This window comes from Ambystoma mexicanum, chromosome 2p, assembly GCF_040938575.1.
Source record: "Ambystoma mexicanum isolate Mex_15411 chromosome 2p, UKY_AmexF1_1, whole genome shotgun sequence".
NCBI lineage: Eukaryota > Metazoa > Chordata > Amphibia > Caudata > Ambystomatidae > Ambystoma > Ambystoma mexicanum.
In genome coordinates this window covers 460840590-460846589 of record NC_090923.1, presented here as the reverse complement: position 1 = coordinate 460846589, position 6000 = coordinate 460840590, and positions in this window count along the sequence as shown.

The following is a 6000-nucleotide window of genomic DNA, read 5'->3' as shown; positions in this document are numbered from 1 at the left end:
AAAGTGTCCTCAGCCAGCACTTGCAGGGATTCCTCCACAGCAGTTGGGATCAAGTTGATGACCCTCGCACATATGCGCATATGACACAACACAATGTTGGCTCTCAGCAGTTGGAGGGATGGTATCTCCCTCTTCTTCCGCATCATCCATCTCCAACTCTACATGAACCACCAGGTGGTTGCTGGTTCAGGATGTTCAGAGGTTAGCCATTCTCCCTGTCACTGCTATCCATGGTGATAACAGTCGTCCCTTGTCTACTAGCTGTTATTTCTTGGTGATGAAAGCTGCCAAGTGATGAAATGAAGACTTATGTCAGTAGCTCACATTGTATTCTTGTAGTGACATAGCATATATTTTGATTGTTACATTGCCAGTCATCACTGAGGTGCAATACATTTAAGTGTGGCTGTGCAGACCTAGGCCCTCATTACAAGTCAGACGTTAAGGGTTTAACGGCGCCGTAGGCGCCGTTAACCCTTAACGCCTGATTCACACTTTAACGCCTACTTTTTGCAGGCGTTAAAGTCCAAGGCGCTAAGCGACCTTGGTGCTAATTACGGCACCGTAATTTACGGTGCCGTAATTAGCGCCTTCCCCATCCCCATTATGCCATATGGGGCAAAAATGGGAATGGGGAAGGGCAAATGGTGAATGGGGAATTACCGCCCCACTCACCTTGGAATGGGGTGGTAATTCCGCCATCCACCATGGCGGAATCCGGCATGGACCATGGTGCTAATAGCACCATGGTCCACCGCCTGACTTGTAATGAGGGCCTTAAACTTTGTACATATCCAGGTTAAAGTGTTCCGAGGTCCAGTCTATATGGATTATGTGAGTCATGATGATGGTGCATTGCAGTCATGAAGAACTATGTCTCTTGGCCCATGCTGAATTTTCTCTGTTGGTGATATGTTTAATGTCACTCCATCAGCCTTATAATTAGGCAAAGATTGAATGGACAGCTGTGCTTGTAGCTGTCATCAGGTGTTCCCTTTCACATCTGTAAGGGATGTGTACGCAAGGAGCACTGTGTTGTGTGTCGATTGTGTGAATGGTCCTCTGAATTGTTTGCAGTGAAGGAGTGGAATGCGTGTTGGCAGGTGGCATGCATCCCCACCTCAATATCATGCTCCTGGTCAATGTAGGTGGTTCATGGAGATAATGCAATGATGATTTTGCATGCTTGGAAACCTGGCTGTATACACCATGTTGCAGGTAATTGGGGAAATGTATGTACACCATGCATTTGGTATTGCACGTTCAGGAGATTGTGTCCTCTTTGTTGCATGTTGGTAAGCTCTACTGGGAGACCCAGTCATTGTACATAGGATCAGGTGTATGGTTTCATTGATGGCAAGTTGATGTAGCCAGTTGGAACAAGTGAGATGGTCAGAGATGTGCGCAGTCAATTGGTTCCATTTAAACAGTCATGTATGGTCCTGGCAGGTGAACCATGCCCTAATGTGGTACTTCAATTCAGTAGTCAGTCTGGCCACAAGTGGCTGATGTGGAGGAGTTGCATGTCAAGAGAGGATGCGACCTTTCCTGAAAGGTGACGTATGCTCAATGTAAGAGACTGTTGCAGAACCTGTATCCATGTGGCAATAGTGTGATGTTTCAGTGGTACATGCGGGCACATGTGGGTCGATGGCAAAAGGTTGTGGGCACAGCTTGAGAACTGTTGCATGAATGTGGACCTGGTGGCCTCATTGCTTACATGTCTGACAGTGGACTTATTTGACCTAGTACATGCACTTCATTGCAGCCACAGGAAACTTTGCCTGTCAGGTGATCATAAATTTCCCTTGTCTTTATCAGGTACTTTGTTAGTTTGTTTGCATGTGTGAGCAGTGGAGAGTTTGAGGTGACACTAACACTTCTCCCTACTGATTGCCTACTGATTGCTATGCAGGTGTACTTCGAAACTGTGAATTTTCTTTTTGGTCACAGGATGAGTGGATGTTCATTGTATTCCTACTTAAGTGCACAGAGCTGTGGGACTTCATTGAAATGTTGCCTCTGCATCCATCATGTGCAAGTGGTAGCAACTTACATGGGTGATATTTGCACCCATGCTGGATTGTGGGGCCTGTCCCTAAATAGGGCTAGGCAAAATCTTTATATTCCATTCCGCCAGCTGTGAAAGTGACATCTGTATGATTTCGATCTATTTTGCAACCATATGCCATTCCGCCACCCCTGCATTCGAATAGAGCGACTTGAAGTTGTGCATGCCTTCTTGTAAACAGAAACGAGCCGTGCAAAATTGCTCATGTTGCTGCGTGAACCTAGCATGGATTGAAAAGTGTGGCATGAAGTTCCCTATGCCGCTGAGCAAACCTAGAACGAATTGACCAAAAAGCTACGTTAAGGTTCTCGTGCACTGTGTGAACCTAGTACAATTCGAGAAGAGTGGCACAAGGTGTCTTGTGCCGCTGCACAAACCTACCAAAAATCAAAGAAAAAGCTGTGTGAATCATTGTGCTCAACGACGGATCAAAAATAAGTCCAAATAAGTTTCTTGTGTTGCTGCACAAAACTAGCACGGATCGTGATAAACCACACAAAGTTTCTTGTGCTGCTGCACGAACCTCGAATCATGAAAGACCTGCATAAAGGTTACTGTGCCACTGCAGGAAACTAGTACCGAAAAAAAAAAACCTGCGCAAAGTTTCTTGTGTCACAACCCTTACACAGATCGAAAAAAGAACCACACAAAGTTTCTTTTGTTGCTACATGAGCCTATCACGAATACAAAAAACACTCTCTTGTGGCACTGCTCCAAACTAGTGTAGTTCAGAAAAACCTGCACCACGTTTCTCGTGTCACTACACTGCACAAAAACTAGCATGGACCCAGAAAAAAGACCTGTGCAAAGTTTCTCATCATGCTGCTTGCAACTAACATGGAAACAAAACACCATGCTCTGTGCAAAACCACACAGAACCGGGAGAAAATACACTGAAAGCAGAACTGTAATGCTGATTTCACAGAACTGGCGGAAGCATTTTCCAGTGCGGATTCCATCTGATGGCATCAGCATGTCATCAGCATCGTTGGCCAGGGGTTCACATCTGTGTGTTTGTGCCTTAGGGGGTTACATTGGTTGGTCATGGATGATGTTACATTGTGCTTACATGATGACACCTTTTGGAGCTTTAAGTTGTTCTTTTGTTATCTGTGAAAGTTTGGCTCCAGAATTTTAATGGTGTCATTCTTGTAATGCTTCCATTTATGGTGTGTGTGTGTGTGTTTGTGTGCCGGCTCGGAGAGGATTTTGGCCTTTTAAGCTTGCAGACACGTTTGTGATGTTGACATTGACATGCCTGGTATACAAAATGAGGGCCCAATATGCTGTGTTGGGACAAACTGCCAGGTAGGTTTGAGGGCTACTACGAGTTTGCAAACTCACGGAAGGCCCAACACCTTCCCCAAAAAGGAACGTAGACCCAGCCAGACAGCAAGTTCAAACTGTGGTTTATTACAGCCAAAACCAACAGGGATCAGTGCAAGAATCGAAAATCCCAGGACATCTCAATGTTCCCTAGCTCGCAGGCCAGTTTTGTGGGCACATTGGGCCTCATTACACGGAAGGCGGTAGCCATGGCGCTATTAGCGCCATGGCTACCTCCTTACCGCCGTCGGAGGCTGGGTTCCCGGAATAGGGACTTACCGGCCTACTCTGACCTTTGCGGGACCGGTAAGTCCCCATTCCGGGAACCATTCCCCATTCCCATTTGAACCCCCATAGAGCTCAATGGGAATGGGGAAGGAGCAAATAACGGTACCGCAATTTGTGGTACCGTTATTTGCACTGAAGTCCCTCAGTGGATCCTATCCTTAACGTGTGGTCTGACCACACGTTAAGTACGGGACCCGCTGAGGGACCTTGTAGTAGGGCAGTGGGGATTACCGGCACCGGTGCCCTTACCGCTGCCGGTAATCCCCTCCCGCCATCCGTGTAATGAGGCCCATTATGTCATACTGAATCACAACCTGGGGCCCTCTCCAGCAAACCTAACACATCACTGTATTGGGTGCCGAGTAATTGTCTACCTATAGCAGACCCTATACATGTTAGTCTACTGGCTCTCCCATGTCAGGTGTGACGCCTGACCCATCCCAATATTGCTATCACTAAACAATGTTGCAGTGTGAGGGTCTTACCATTGGTTCTTCCCCATTGCTACCCACCTCTAGGATACTGAACTGTGGTTGGCTAGAGCTGACGTCCCCAGGCATGGGATCCAGAATGATTCTCAGCTCGATATGTACTTTCTCAAGGTAATAAGTACTACTACGTGTCTGCATTGTAACGTGTGTGTACCACCATAGTCTATGAGAGTGCCAGTTGCATCGAACAACACTTGTCTTCTTGTTGTAAAGGCTTAGTTGCAAGCTTCTGTCTGGCAGCGTGAGATCGCTCTTCTTTCCCAGAGCTGGTTTCGATTCACCATCCAGGCCTGCCGAGTGACGTGTTCAGAGACTGTGTTTTGGGCTTCTGGAGCTCTAAGTTACTCTGAATTATCCGCATTTATTGAAGCTGGTGCTACTGCCATTCAGGGAATGGAATGTCACTCATATCTGGTGGACTTGGTAGCAGGCCTTGTTTCACATGTTTGTTCTTCTGTTCAGCCTGAATTCAGCTCAGTTCCTACCAAGGGTCTGTGGCCTGCTGTAATTTTCCAAAAGCATAATATGGCCTCCACATATCCACTATATCCTCTATATGTTAGTCACATATGGCTCTGTCAGGTCATATAGCCACTCCTGCAGATCCATAGGGTTAATTGCATATGAGCATCTGCAAGCTTGTTCAGGATCTTTTGCTTCTTGCAGTTTCTGCATTGCAGCATTAGCTAATGACAAAATAATAAAGCAAAGACAGTATGTATATGGGTCTGTCCTTTAACTTATAGAACTGTTACGCATGTGTTCTTCATGTATTCGGGTGCGTGTTTGTGTCCCGATGCTCAGAGAGCATGTGTGCTTCCTGTCTAACACGGCTATGCCTTGGTGTCTCTAATGACGTCAGTGGCTTCGGCTTCTTGGCGCTTTAGTCAATACTGTCAATTGAAGTCTCCTTAGTGTCTTCTCTTTGACCTGACATAGTCGTTCCTCCTGCTATGGCTGGAGTAATGTTAGTAGAGGGTACAGCGGCAGTACTCATTGCCATATAAAGCTGCCAAAATACAATTCCCATGACGCCACTGGGAATCAATAAACACACCATGATGATAAATGTTCTTTATTGTGTGTCATGACAACTTACTCTGCTTGATCCTTGCAGCCTGATGAGATAATAATGTTTCCCACATGGTATTCACAAAGAAAGGTGTTACTTTTGTTAGTATTTCTGATAGTAAAATAATAAATGCTACCTTATGACAGTTTTGAGAAATGTTAAACATGGAATAAATAGGTAACAATTGAAAAATTACCACACACTTGTGTTAGTAGAAGAAATACATATTAAAAACCACAATGCATACAAATTAGAGGCACATACAGGGAAACTAAAGTAAGGAAAAAATAAACAACAGCACCAAAAAATGACAATAACATTAGAGTTAATCATCATGTACACATATGAATTGTGTGTTTGAGGCGTACTTATTGCCCCATGCATGTGCACTGTGAGCTCAGATTAAACTCTAAAGAAAGTACTTTAAAAAGATATAAAAAGGATAATGTGTAGATATTAGGGCTGTACCAAATAGCATATTTAGTATTCGGCCGAATATCAAATAGTTTGTCAACTATTTGGCCAAAGCCAAATATGAAGCCGAATAGTTTCTTTATTTAATAAATCATGTTCCACACTTCAAAAAATACACTTTAAAAAAAACAAAAAAAGCACCATTTTAAATCCATTCTATACTTCTATTTCTCTTCGTTGTAATTAATATAGCATCTTTATTTAAAGTCTAAAAGCCAGAAATAAAGCAGATTAAACCAAAATGAAGGGACCAAATATACAGAAGATTGTTGCATATT